The 12971-nt window shown below is 38.6% G+C and overlaps 1 protein-coding gene and 1 long non-coding RNA gene across 3 annotated transcripts in view; one reads left to right on the forward strand and one right to left on the reverse strand.

Moving 5' to 3' along the window:
* LOC110066459 (uncharacterized) overlaps positions 1-9433 on the forward strand; it is a 27716-nt gene extending 18283 nt beyond the window's left edge. Inside the window, exons 2-3 of the long non-coding RNA XR_002298566.2 lie at positions 990-1134; positions 2036-9433. This is a non-coding gene — a long non-coding RNA (uncharacterized LOC110066459). The remainder of the gene's footprint in view (positions 1-989; positions 1135-2035) is intronic.
* Positions 1-12014, reverse strand: part of LOC110066458 (insulin-like peptide 03) — an 18410-nt gene extending 6396 nt beyond the window's left edge. Inside the window, exon 1 of one of the 2 annotated variants that reach the window (XM_020773685.2) lies at positions 11920-12014. The gene's annotated coding sequence lies outside the window, so the exon portion shown is untranslated. Of the gene's footprint in view, positions 1-602; positions 766-11919 lie in introns of those variants that run through there. The other variant, XM_020773684.2, reaches the window with a different exon arrangement.
* Between the last annotated feature and the right edge of the window lie 957 nt (positions 12015-12971).

Consider the following 12971-nt stretch of genomic DNA (forward strand, 5'->3'; position numbering starts at 1 on the left):
TTCGAACCAGCTGGTTTAAGTGAGAAACAGGGATCAAACACGAATTTGGCCCGCATGTTTTCCGCACTAACTTAGTTAATTAACGCTTTGTACTTATGCCTCCCGGCCTTGATCAAGCTTTTCCTGCCCTTGTCACGTTGACTAATGCCTTAGTCAATCTTTGTGAAACAGTTCTATTTTTTTTAGTGTTGTTTAAAGATCCACAGTTTCACTATCCTCAAAATCCAACAAAGAAGAACTTTTACTTGTTTCTTGTCCAAAATGGAAGCAAAATCTAAATACAGTCTTTTGTTCCAGCGTTTGACCGCAGTTACTATATAATGTAGAGGTTGGAAGCTCATTTTTTTTATGCCAACGGAGGAGCTGTAAAAGATCTCATCTACTCGGCTATTTTTTGTAATATTCTACGACACCTTTCACTAGAACCGTCGCAGATAGTTTTAACAAGTAGGTTCACTGAAACTGCCTCTCTTCACGCGACGCTTCACAGCTCGTTTTACATCCCGACTATGATCTGCGCTTTTGTCTAGATCTTTGTTTGTCTTAAACTTCGCTTACAAAATATCTCGACTGCGTGTTGGATCTTCTATGATACCACTTACCTTCAAAATCAATCAACTTCTATAGGACCTCCAAGCTTCGCTGTTGTAGTGCCAGGCGACTCGAGTGTTTTTGAAGGAGAATGTAGTCAAGAGTGGTGTTGACGCTATTAAAGTGCGATTAAAACTAGCCAACTACAGAGGACTGGCGCTTTTTATGGCCTGAGTAAGGCGGGAAGGGCGTGGAAAACCAAAACAAATGAAACTGATGACATGCCGTTACTTCCTGTTGTTATTATCGGCGGCCTCAAGGTCACATCTATCTAACCTCAGTGGCCGCCGCAGCGACTGTGTTTTTTATTATTTTTAAATAATAATTACGTTTATAAATAGACGAAAACATCCGTAAAGCAATGAGGAATGACTTTTTTTCGCTTCTTTGCTATGTAGAATAAGAACTACCGTGATTTGTCTGTCTTACGAAATCAAATTCCGGGACATTCCAGAAGACACGACGCTTATGTCACGGCAGTCACGTGTGAAAACCTGGAAATGGAATTCAACGCACGAACTCGTTTAACGACAAAACTAAAAGGTAAGCACGAACTAAAGTTAGAATCCAGGTAAACAGCAAAACTTCCTCTTATTACTACTATCTTGCCTATGCACTTTTGCCTAAAATTGGGATTAGTTTATGGTCAGACAAATACCGCGCTCTTGTTTGGGCATTCCTAAAATAGCGATTCATTAACGTCACGCCACGTCACAGTTTGGTGTCACGTAGTGGTGTGTGGCTAATTTGTACAACCAAATATTCTTGGCGTGTATTTACAGTTGGGATTTATATAGCTTAAGCTTTACGCAAATGTTTACAGGAATCTACTTTTGTGGATTCTCTTCAGTTTCGCAAGCAGTGGCGGTTACCATCATCTATATTTTTACCTTTCAGGAATGTTACAAAAATATGTAGGGGACGAGGCATAGCTTTTTAGTGAAGTTTACACCACAATTTTGACTCGCGTATTGTTTGTGATCTGACAATGTCATTACAAAATTAGTAAATTAGTTTACTGTTCTTTGTCGTCAAAATAAAATTGTTTAAGACTTTAGGCTTCCCAACCGGTGCTTCAGTATCATGACGTGAGACCATTTAAAGGTTTTTGTTTAAAATAGCAAGTTCGTAGGAGACTTAAAATGCCTGGCCCAAGTCAGAGAGTAACTTGATAACGTTCTCCAGATTTGCTTCAATTTATCTCTCCATAAAAGTAGCCGTTATTGAATAATTCCTTCTACCGTCGTGCGTCCGCTTACTCGACAACTCCCGCAATATTTTTCGCAGGAAAAACGGGCCGGATAAGAAAATATCTGCTTTTCTCTTATCGTATCTCATATCATGTTATTGTAGTACTTCTTAAAGTGGGCCAGTATTTCAAAATGTACTGGTCTTATATTCGCAAATAACACTACGTTGAATTCTCTCTTTTTTTTTTTCGCAGACGGTTTTCAATGGATAGACCAAAAGGCGAAAGCTGGTTATCAAGAATTGTGATTAGACCTGTCATTAATTGTAATGTGTTTCCTTTCTTTTCGGATGTTTCTTGGTATCATACGTTTTTTTTTTTTTTTTTTCAGATCACAAATTCATGATGAAAAATTTGAGGAAAAAGTATTTGGGGAAGTTGAAAACCGTTTCGTGCGATTATTTTTGATTTTGTGGGTGTGGAGTTAAATATTGTAATTACGGGTCAGTGCTAATTGCAGTTCGCGACCACATGATGACATGGCGGTTTTGCTCGCGGCCAAATTTACAAATATTGAAAACAAGCCTTTATTTCCGTTAACCCTTTCCAAAGTGAAAAATAGCAGATCTGATGTTGTTTTCTAATAGACCCTAATAGGACGAAGGGTTTAAGGTTTTTTGATCCTCGAGAACCCAGTCAGAAAGAGATCAAACCTAGTCGGGGTAAAACAGTAGCAGTGTACAACCGTATATGAATCGAAGCTGTTATGACTTAGCCCGCGAGCAGTTCACTAAGTACGTCTGCAGTAAGTACACATGGCTGCACGAGCCGGAAGCCTTGAGACCCTACGGTTTATGAGGAATCACTGACGCCCTTATGTTTGTGACTGGCAAGGCACTTTGTAAAATGTGTCTACAAACGGTACTGGCGAAATAGCACGACTCCCTGAAAAAGTGCGATGTAAAGGTTCTATTCAATAGCCTCGAGTAGCGCGGCGCATATCTCCGGTTTCCCTAGCAACTAAGCTGTTATTTCTATTGTATACCTTACTGCTTTAGTAAGAAAAGAGAATGTTCTCTCGTATTGAGAACTGATTCGTCTCCTCGTGGTTTAATTAACTCTACGTAGTCAGTTTTAAATGACACGTTCCGGACTATTAACGCTATCATTGCGATTGTGTCGCGCGGGATGTTCGTTATATTGCCGAGTTGTACTTAACAGTCTTAAATTTAGCCCATCTGATAGAGAGCCGATTTGCTACGTAACTGGCCGAATGCCATTGTTGCTTTAACCGGTCTATAGAAACAGAGAAAAGTATGTCTTGTCTTTTCTAATTGGAATTGAACATGTTTAATCTGTTTTTCTGCAGTAAAGTAAATTAAGTAACACCTGGTGTGTCGAGTTTCCAAAGCATTTCTCTTAATCTCCTAGGCTTACGTGATGATTACATAACAGTCGATATGCCCTTTGAAACTATTTTTTGTTCTTCATAGAAAGGTGTCTTTTGTTCACTTCCTTCGCATGGTTAAAATAGGTGACATTGGTAGTAACAACAATATCATGCCAGACAAATACTGAAGTATATTGCAATATCAGTCACCTTGGCCTACTATATGACGTGAATGATACTAATCAACTTGGGAGACCGTGAACGTTAAATTTCTAATTCCTAATTGAACAAATGACCGTGCGAACTTTAGAGAACCTTTGCAACTGAAGTTCTGGAAACTCGAGTGATTAGACATAAAAGTTTTGTAAAGTAATCAGTTGAAAGGATTTCATAAAATCATGACACCGCAATCACCTTTCTTATCTTGGTTTACTCTTAGATAGAACAACAAAATATATACGGTCAATATTTTTAATTGCAGGTTGAACAAAGGCCAAGTCATAGAATTACTTCACAGCTTTTCCTATTGTAGCTGTTCGGTCTGTGTAAACCGATTTTCTGCTTTTGTCTTGGGTGAACCAGGCAGACGTTCTCAAAAGGTTGTATCGGATCTACCGGTGTCATTTGTTATTGGAACCAAAGTCCTGTGGAGCTCAAAGTGAAAGTTCAATGTCTAAACTATTAACGTAAAATGTAATCCAAAGTCTCCGCTTCAGTTCTTTGTGCTGACGAGGGGCCCGTTTCTCGAAAGCGCCGGAAACTTGTCGGACGGCAAAGCCATTTTCAGTTTAATTAATCTGTATCTAAAAACAGAAAGGTGTAAACGCCTGAAACTTTTTGTATGAAGGGAACCTCTCTTCATATATTAAGAATATGTGAGTAAATCATAAGGTTTGAGATTTTGCTGCGGCTTTCCGGGGACGAAAACTTTTCGGGAACTTCGAGAAACGGGCCCCAGTCCTGAACTTGTCTTGCGCTTTCATTCTCGTCGCAAAATCAAGAGTTTGGAACCTGGAAACTTTTGCAATTATGCCACTGGTTACTGCGAGAGGTTATAACCAAAGTAACAAACAAGTTCAAGTTTGAGTCAATGCGAAAAAGGAATTGCCTCTTCGGAAAATGTTTTACCTGTATTTCGTTGTGTGAGGAGTGCAATACGACCACTAAAATCCTAAACAGAATTGATGAAAATGGAAAAGGGGACCACCGCTTTGCGCTGCCGCCTTGAGCCACGACTGGCCTGCATGCTAGGTGGATTATCTATACTGAAAGGTTTTTGACATCAGTATGGCTACTTTTCAGGTGTTGGTTACAGATGGAGAGCTTTATTAAACATATATGGGTGAAAGATTTAATCATGTTCACAATACCAAGTTATTTGAAGCAAAAGATAAGCGCTACTATATCTAGTACTTGTATTCCATTAACATCGTTCAAACTGCGAGATAATGGGAAAAATAAACATACTAATGGTGGATCGAGATAAGAAGATTATTTTTCGCTGTGATGAAAGATTGCCATTTTAAGCACGATGTGGGCTATGGACATGACAAGCCTCTCATGGTTAATTGCCAGCTACAAGCTCCTCTTGAAATGAAAAAAAAAAGGACAGGACATGCATTGACTGATAATGAGCCATAACTAACTTCTGACTTTAGAAACATTTCCATCCTTGCTTTGCCCTGCAAACGTTGGTTTGGAGACAAAAGATGGAACTGTCTGTATACAAAGTTTGGATACAGCTGGAGTGGGACAGGGAAGAAACACGAAAAAAAACTTCCCATGGGTCCTACGTTATTCCATTCCGGAAGCTCGTCTCCAACAATCTCATCTAGATCGGGCTAAAGTGCAAGACAGTGTTGCGCATATTCTGTTTTTTTTTTATGAATATATTTTGTTTGTCAGTTTTTAGCGGGGTAGCTAGGGAAATATTTATACAGTCCAGACAGTGAGTTGTGGGGGAGCGCGTTTTCCTTCCGTAATTTGTGATGGCGGCTGTAAAGCAAGTCCACCGGGTTGCAAACAAGTCAAATATTGGTGAACAGATAAAGCAAACCGCTTCCCTTGTACAATATTGGTGTACTCGACGAAAACAAAATACAAGCTTCCGAAGTGTCGGCGATGCCATGCGCCTATTTTTGCACCGCACGCAGCAATACGTACGGATACTTTCAAAACGTAGATTGCAAAAACGGGTAAAATGGTGAACAGTTAACGAAGATTCGAAAGAAATAGTGAGTTTCAAAGGTTACTGAGGTTGTGTGTTTGCTATGATGAAGAGTTTGGTGGTCACTTTTAAACAGCTATACAGGTTTGAGATTTTCACCCTTCCCTCAGTGTGGGGCGAAGGGTGTATGTAATTAGATTTTATTTTTCTAATGTTGGCAAATTTAATTATCACCGGTATGTAAACATTTCTACACAACTAAGTCATGCCGGATCATTCCAAATGAACTATTTTTAATAACGCGAATTTTATTTTGTCGCTGCTTTTTTGGCGTCGGATTTCCGCATCACGACAGGCACATCTCCTATTTTTGAAATTGACAGTCGTCATTTTTTCGCCACAAAAAAACGGCAAACCAACTTACATCTTACTTAAAGACAATTTTTCTTTAACACTTTTTGGAACACAAAAATGATTGACAACTGTTTACTTTTTGCTTTTTGGGTGTTTCATACAAGCTCAAAGAATTGAAAATCATCACTTAGTTTTGAAATTGTGTTGAGATACAACGTATTAGCTAATTCTTAGAACTAAGGTAAAGCTCTGCTTACGAGCCAAATAGCCCATCAGGCCGGAGCTTATCCTGGTATCTGTAGCATGAAGCGACTAGGAGTATCTCTACTCCTCTCTGATGAGATGCTAGTCCATCGCAAGATTACCCCCAGCATTAATACCCATTTGCAGTACCCATTTATACACCTGGGTGAAGAGAGGCACTGTGAGAGTAAAGTGTCTCGCCCAAGAACACAACAAAATGGCTCGAACTCGGACCGCTCTGGTGATCCGGAGACGAGCACACTAACCATGAGGTCACCGCGTCTCCCACAGTTTTTTCCTAGAACTAGCATTAAAAAAATGTCCCAATTAATCAATATGAAGAACTGATATTTCGATGGTTTACATCATTCCTTTCACAGCTGAACCTAAATTACTAAATCATCACATCGTTTAACTGCTGCAAATCCAAGAACCTGATTGGTTGGTTCATTATTGTCTATTCGCTTTTATTGAAAAACTGAATCACTGGATAATGCAATTCAAGGGCATTGGTCTGGGCATTGGCCATCAAGGTGTATGAGCATGTATGCTCTATAAATATGCTAAGCGTACTCATAAGTTTTTGGTGCTTTTTTACTGTTATTTTAGTTAGATTTTGTATATTTCGCAGGCGTTTTAATAATACAATTATTCCGCTCCCATGAGATGATTATAGCCAACACGGAGCCCGGCTACGCGCCTCGTTGTCTATCTACGATCTCATATCCAACACACGCTCGTGGAATATTTGTTAAATATACCACGATCGCGTGCACGTTGCCCCTGAAAGTGGGGATCGGATTTACAATTTTTCTTGATTCTCTGGTTCCGTCTGCCGTCTACAAAAACAATTACATAGCTTTCTTTGCGAGCGATAGTCGTCTACTCAGTCTGGATTATCTTAGCTGCGAGTTGTTAGTTCATTGCTTGTAGTAAAATTGTTTAATACCCCATAAAAAGATTTTCTTCTCAATATAGGATATGGTCTTTAATTTTTTTTTTTTTAATAAGTCTAGCAAAATATCGTGCTACGATATTTCAGTTTAAGAATGCGGACAATCTGTCTAATCTTGACAATTAACCTCAAAATCTTTTTCATAAAGGCAGACTAGGCCTTGGTTAGCGACCGGATAAGTTTACTCGCTCTATTTACCCAAGTTGGTAAGTAATTCTAATTGAAACGGAAAAATGTCAACCTCTTCGGATTAACGAATTTATTTAGACACTGCGGGCTTTTAATCCGTAGATCATGTATACATTAGCGCGCAGGCAATAACGTTATGTTTTTTACTTCCCTGCAATGAATTCCTTACATTTCCTATCATTGTCAAGACGTTTACCCTAAATTCCTGTCTTACTAAAATATCTGACTAATGCTCTAACTATCAGGAACAGTGAGAGCTTGAGAAGCCTCGTCCCAATACTTTCTTTGCTTTCATCTTCGTTAGCGGTTCGTTTGGGAGCACAAAACAAAACAAATGATTATAAACAATTGATTTCTATCGAACAATTCATTTTCCTTTGACGTTTCTTCATACAGAATTGCGAAGAAAATGTCGCTTGTAAGCTGAAAAAAGACAGACGCTTACAAAATTTGCTTTACACCACCAAATGCGGATGAATGACATTGAAAATGTTGTTCTCTGATCCTTGAGCTCTGTTTGACAATTCCTGATAACTTGAGAGCTTCTGAAAGGATACAATGCCACCAAATTTAATTTACAAGGACAATTAACGAGGGTTATTCTGGATAAGATATTTTGAAAATTGTGAGAAATCTTCAGTATTCCGAAGTGAGACAACAAATTTGTTTTGATTGCTCAGTTGAGTGGGATTCAAAGATTATCACTCCGCAATACGTAAGCTACCTCTATATTCGTCATTCTGAAAATGACCGGCATTCCAAAAAAAACTTGAACTTGCCGGTGAAAATATTTGTAAGTATTTGTGCCCTTTTTTATCCGTCACTTAAGAAAGATTCTGAGCACAAATTATGAGGATTAGAAGAGGAGTCACATATTTTTAACTGAAATATTTGCACGGATTTTCTCTTAAATATTTAAACAAAATATAGGAATCTGCTAAGCAGCGAGAAAATCGTTTAATATACCGTGAGAAATCAGCTTCTTTTTGTTATTACGTTCTTAAGTGGTACCCTAGTAGTCTTTAGATGGACTTAAGGCGAATCTATGAGTTATGGAGCGTGAAATAATAGTTAAAATCTGCGGACATTCTCGTCCACACAGACCGCGAACGGCGATCTTTCTGCTGTCCAAAAGGTTCGCGACCTGGGACGAGAATTACCCACGGAAAATTTAGCAGGCGAGCGCGCAGTCATCTTAGATGGTATGGGTACCATTAACAACCCAAAATAACAAACAAGTCAAAAATATTGTTCGTTAGTTTCAGTTAAAATCATATTTCACATGAAATTGGGAAAAATGGATTGTCATACAGGATTTGCTAGTGATATGCAGAGGTACGTTTAATTTTAACATCTCTAATTCAACGAACGTGCATGAAGGCACTCAAGAGAACCCAACATGTCTTATATTGTCGTTCTCGCAAGTCAAGTCAAGTGGACTCAGGCTGCCACACCTAATCTTAATCCTAGACCTCTTTAGCTCCGACTGATCGTGAAATGTTAAAGCGCTATGATGCTTTTTCACAGTAGATTCTAGACTAAGAGTACTCCCTCTTTCGCTTAGTCCGTCGTGTGTGACGCGAAAGAAAACCGCGAGAAAAAAGTGGCCGAGCGAAATCCACCATTTTTTTCTCGCGGTTTTCTTTTGCGTCACGCACGACGGACTAAGCGAAAGAGGGACTACTCGTAGTCTAAGTAGATTCTTTTGAGATGAACAATTTCCTTTGTTTTCTTGTGTGACCACTGAGTTCTATGAGAATTTCAGTAGCAACCATCAGAACATATGGGTTATTGACCAAGCTTGTTCATTCATGATGGCTTGAATTTACCAACTTTCTTTCGACATAATAACTGCACGACATAAAGAACACCGCTTTTCTTGGGGGAGCGCAACGGGTAATCCAGACTGGAGCAAGAGGTTGGGGAGGGGATGGGAGCTCGAGTAGCCAATCACAGTGCAAGGATTTGGTATACCTTGTAGACAGCTTTGGTTATTGAATATTGTGAGTCAAAAAGCTAAAAAGAATCAAAATTATAACATAACTAAAGCAAAGCGCGCGCTCTGATTGGTTAATTTAGCGTCTACTATTTGCCCATGGGTGTACGCTGCTGACGTGTGTGCTAATGTTTACAAAGCAGATCTTTTGACAGACATTGTTTCTAAAGTAATGGCCGACGTCCTTCTCCCAGAAATGCGAAACTGTCTTCACAGTTGTGTGAAGATGAAACTTTATCGAGTTACTGGTGTGCAGTCGGTTGTCATGAATGAATTTTCGCGCGCTTGTTTTCTCTTGTCATGTAAGACTACACGAACATTTTTTTGTGATGTAGCTCAATAAAAAGACTTCTGTTGTTCCAATGTCTCACTGTTGTGTTATAAAACAAATGGTAAACGCCATAGCGTGCACTATTGAGCTATGGATGCACTTGGGAGGTTTGCTAAGCACTCAAGAAGCTAGAGTCGCACTCGGCTATCGCCTCGTGCGACTCTTACGCTTCTTTCGTGCTCAGCAACCTCCCACGTGCATCCATAACTCAATAGTACACGCTATGGCGTTTACCATTTGTTAAATTTGGCATCAAACAGGTTAGCCTAAGAAATTCACAACTCCTACCCTCCTCAATCATGGAATGCTACAGAATTTGATTGGTTTCTAGCAAATTCGATATTTACGTATAATACACAGTTTTCACAAAAAAAATTTTTTCTTTGATCTTTTTTTTTCTGTGGGCGTTTTTCATTGCTTGCTTGATTTGTGATTTGCATGACTGATTTATTTGCGCGACACATACAAAACGAATGATTATTTTTTTTCTGACATTTCATCAACTTCAGGAGCCCACGAGTAACTGGGAACGAAAATACAAATTTACCTTTGAGGAGTATTGCTAACGCTCTTCTTAGATTTCCGCTTGAAAATTCGATCCATGCAACAGTTAAAGAGTAGATAGATATTGCTCATGAAGCAAGCAAAGATACTCTTTGTCTGAAGGATGGTAAAAACAATTAGCCTGATTATAACCTGGAAAATTCAACCTCCGCTTATGGCTCCAGGAAGGGAGCAGGAACAGAGGCGGTTCTATTCTTGGGCTAGCTTAGCTGATCACTACCCACGCCAATGGAAAAGAGACCGCGCTTGAAAAACCGAAAGATAAAGACAAGAAAACAAAGTACTTTCCTCGGGATCCGCCCATTATGGAAAGGCTGAACGTGAGCCTACTTGGTCGGGAATCAATTGAATCAGGTGAAGCAATATTTTCGGAGATAAAGCTTGATGATGATTAAGGTTTTTTCGCTTTATATCCAGAATGACTGGGAAATAACTGAGGCGTTTGCTTTTGGGTTTTGCTGATCATTCTGTGGATTTTTCACGATCCCTGCGTTCGGAGGCTCCTTCTTTGTTGCTACCCAGGCTCAAGCGGTTTCATCAACTTAGCAAATTATCGAATGGCACATCCTCCTTTTTCCCCATACATGTTTTTGTGCGTGCCAAAATTTTATAGTTTCATGTACCGAAAACTGTTTATCCCTAAATATTCCGGCATAGAAATAGTAATTAAACCAGGATATTTACTTTAAAGAGCAGTAGCTTCAAACTTAAGACACGAATAACCGGTGATTAGGAGCTGTTGAGACTGAAGACTACCTTCTTTTTTAATTATTTCCTTTTTTGTTTACCATTCTTTTTCCTTCAAAACGCGAACAGGGCAAACAGCTTTGCATTATATACCTGTGTTTCTCGTGATAACCAGATATTTTCTGTTGTTGCTGTTGGCGTTTTTCACTGAACCACAGGAGCACTCAATGACCCAAACCCTCAGGCTCTATCTTGGTACAGCCTCACATAATCAACTGTAATGTAATACTCTTAATTTAATTTTGTACCTGTATCATTCACAAGTTCACTGAATACTCTTTTTAGATTCTGCAATTAATTGGGATAAATGGACACATTTCATTGCCGTCTCCCTCGACTCTCGATTTTTGTGTTAACATGTACACGACGTTAAAAGATGGCATCATCATGGAATTTTTTTTGTAGCACTTGGTTGATCCGTCGATTGCGTGGCCTATTCCAAAAGGTTTCAGTTCAGCATTGAACAGTCAGTAAACTTAAAAGTCGTATTGGCCTTTTCAATTACTTATAGTTCACTTTTCTTAACATTATATAAAAGTTGAAAAGCCCCCTGGTGAGTAGTGTATAATCATAGAAAGTACATTAGATGTCACTACGTCTTACTCAACTACTTAATGGAAGGACTTGTGTTCAAATACTGAAGACAATAGAAGACTTTAATGGCTTTTTGACGCTATGAATAATAAATGTCAGAGAAAAGTTTGACTATTAACACTGTGGAATTGACTAGAAAATATACCTGGAATAAAGAATAATCAAGCGGGATAAAATTTCTAAGTAAACCGGCCCACCTACAGAAAATTAAATTTAGAAACAGCTGGGGTCTTATCTGTTTTGTATCTTATTGTTGTTAAATGGAAACTGCAATGCTCACGAAAAAGATACAAACAATTCCAGCAGCTGGCCGGGCGGCCTTTCTCTCTTGTATTTTGTTGTTTCTATTTTTAAGGAAACTGCAATATTCATGAACAAGATACAAATAATTTAAACTAATCGAACACGAAACGGTAAAACGACGAAGATATAGAGTTGTTTTAAAGATGGATTTGGTTCTTTGTCAATGTGGAATGAAATAGGTTTTAGGAAAGTTCTTTAGACGTTAGCCCGAAGTAAGAAATATATACCTGTTTTGTGATTCACGCTAGTTTACAAACCCGAATATTCTTCACTGCAAGCAGGGCCTTACTTAATGAAATTGCTTACCGTAACTTTCTCCCGAAGTCTTGAGAGTCCAGAAGAACTGTCGCGTTAAGTTAGGGTAAGCGAAATTGTTAATACTGAAAGCTGCCTTGAGAATATATGGATAGGCAAGGACATTTACGTGGGTTTTTCCTAAACGGAAACAATTAGACGCTGTAGCTTAGGGCTGACAAATGTTGTCAATTATATTAAACGCGCACAAGGGTCCCTAAGAGCTATAAAAAGCATACAATTAATCGAATTAAATGAGGTCAAATTATGACTCTGAGAGAAAAATATCGTTAGTTCTGTTTTGCAACGCTCATCGATGATCGCCTGATTTACCTTGTGTATTTTGGAATCAGAGGATATGACCACAAATGTCAGAGGTGCCAAGTCAAAGTTTTTCTCTGTATGAAATATAGGCATGTAATGCGTACAGAATTCTGTTGTACAATTGTTGTCTCGGTTTATTATTACCACTTTAAAGTCCAGTATAACTAGACGGGGTGCGATTCGCTTTTTGGAATTGGCACTTTGAATAAAACATTTGGTTTAAACTGAAGAATTTAATTAGACAATATTTTGGTTACACGAAGAAAACAGTTGAGAAAGGGAATACCTAGTAATACAATTGTAACGATGGCAGCGCTAAATATTTCATGAGAGAACCAGACAAACAAAATTTTGTTCTTTTTAACGAAGGAGACTTCGAGAAACGATTCAGGTCATGTTGGAATGTTCTCCAGCAACTTTTTTGACGCAGATCTGATGGGTCAATGAAGAGATTTCACAGATCAAAACACGTATTACTGCACCAGACAAATGAAATTTACCGTCTGAAAATGTTCCTAATGGCCAAAGGAAAACCTAATTAAATTCCTAATTAAATTAAAAAAACCTTTTCACCTGCAGTTGTACCTACGAGATTTTAGAATTTTCAGTCTTAGAAGGAGCTAAGAAGCATGCCGTTGGTTGACAATTACTTGAAAAAAAAAAAACAGTTACGACTGGTTTTTTTCTATAAGCTTTTTCAGTTTTTTTGTCTGGAATTTTTTTTGTCTCATAGTAAAGCT

This window comes from Orbicella faveolata, unplaced genomic scaffold (assembly GCF_042242905.1).
Source record: "Orbicella faveolata isolate gen_17 unplaced genomic scaffold, um_ofav_v1 contig_1, whole genome shotgun sequence".
Lineage (NCBI taxonomy): Eukaryota > Metazoa > Cnidaria > Anthozoa > Scleractinia > Merulinidae > Orbicella > Orbicella faveolata.